General features: G+C 67.7%; 1 long non-coding RNA gene across 1 annotated transcript; it reads left to right on the top strand.

Annotated features, from left to right (window-relative positions):
• The first annotated feature begins 97 nt into the window (after nucleotides 1–97).
• LOC118157306 lies at nucleotides 98–1,070 on the top strand. Its single transcript, XR_004746603.1, has 2 exons — nucleotides 98–204; nucleotides 655–1,070. It is a non-coding gene; the product is annotated as an uncharacterized LOC118157306 (long non-coding RNA).
• Nucleotides 1,071–1,239: the final 169 nt, after the last annotated feature.

The following is a 1,239-nucleotide window of genomic DNA, read 5'->3' as shown; positions in this document are numbered from 1 at the left end:
GGGGGGGCAGGGGGGTGTCAGCCCCTCAGGTGGGGGCTTGGACACCAAAGGGGCTGGGGGTGAGGCTGGGGGTTCCCAGGGACAGCGGTGCCAGGGCTGGGCACGTCCCCTGAACTGCTCCCCCCCCCCGCAGACCTGTGCAAGAACTGCCACCACCTGATCGCACGCCACGAGTACACCTTCAGCGTGGTGGATGACTACCAGGTACGTCCTCCCGGGGGTCCCCGCTGCCCTCTGGGGTCCCCAGCGGCATCTCCCCGGCTCCAGAGGCGCCGTGAGCCCTGCTGCTGCCCTCCTGCCCTCGCAGCCGCAGGAGGGAGCTGTGCAGCTTCGGAGGCGAGCGCCTTGGGGGCAGCTCAGGAGCTCGGCACGGGCAGGAGCTGGAAACAGGAGCCCTGGGCTCACCGCGGCGCTGTCTCAGCGCCGGATGCGCGCTTCCCAGCCCTCCTCCCTGGCGCATTTCCCATTCAGCAGCTAAATGCTGGAAAATGGGCTCCGGGGAAATGGGGTCCCGGGGGATGAAACGCAATCCACCGCGGTCCGATTGCAATCGGGGATCAGGTGCCGGCCCCGGCTCAGGTTTCCCCAAGGGTGGAGAGGAGTCGGGGGGAGGACAGAGCAGCCTGAAAGCCCCGCGGCCGTGTCCCGCTGCAGGAGTACACCATGCTGTGCCTGCTGTGCGGCCGGGCCGAGGACTCCATCAGCATCCTGCCCGACGACCCGCGCCAGATGACCCCGCTCTTCTGAAGCCGGTCTGTGCCCCGGCACGGCCCCCGGCCCCGCTCCCCGTGTGCCCAGCGCCCCACGGAGCTGTGGGACCGTGCTGCTGGCACTGGGGGGGCTTCGTTCCTGCCCCTGTTCAAACCTCCAGCCTGGATGCGATGGACGCCCGATGCTGGATGCTGCCTGCTCTGCTCCAGCCTCGTGCTGCGCCTGCTCCCGAGTCCCCTTTGCACTGAAGAAAGGGAGGGGACCCAGAAACCCACCCCTGAAATGGCTCAGGGTGGCACAGCCGCCTCGTCCTGCCCCCAAGGGGTCTGTGTGGGCAATAAATGTGAGCATTTAACAGCTCGGTGCTGCAGGCTGGGTGGGGAGCTTCGGGATCATTCCCCCTGCGTGGATGGGGACTCAGGGATGGAGCAGTCTTCTCCCTTCCCACCACCCTTCCTTGCGTCCCAGACACACTCGCAGCCTCCCAAACCCCACGCCTGACCCATTTCCCCCTGGGGGGCTGCATAG

This window comes from Oxyura jamaicensis (genome assembly GCF_011077185.1).
Source record: "Oxyura jamaicensis isolate SHBP4307 breed ruddy duck chromosome 5 unlocalized genomic scaffold, BPBGC_Ojam_1.0 oxy5_random_OJ70261, whole genome shotgun sequence".
Lineage (NCBI taxonomy): Eukaryota > Metazoa > Chordata > Aves > Anseriformes > Anatidae > Oxyura > Oxyura jamaicensis.
Note: the sequence above shows the minus strand (reverse complement) of the source record. Positions and strands in the feature narration are given on the sequence as shown.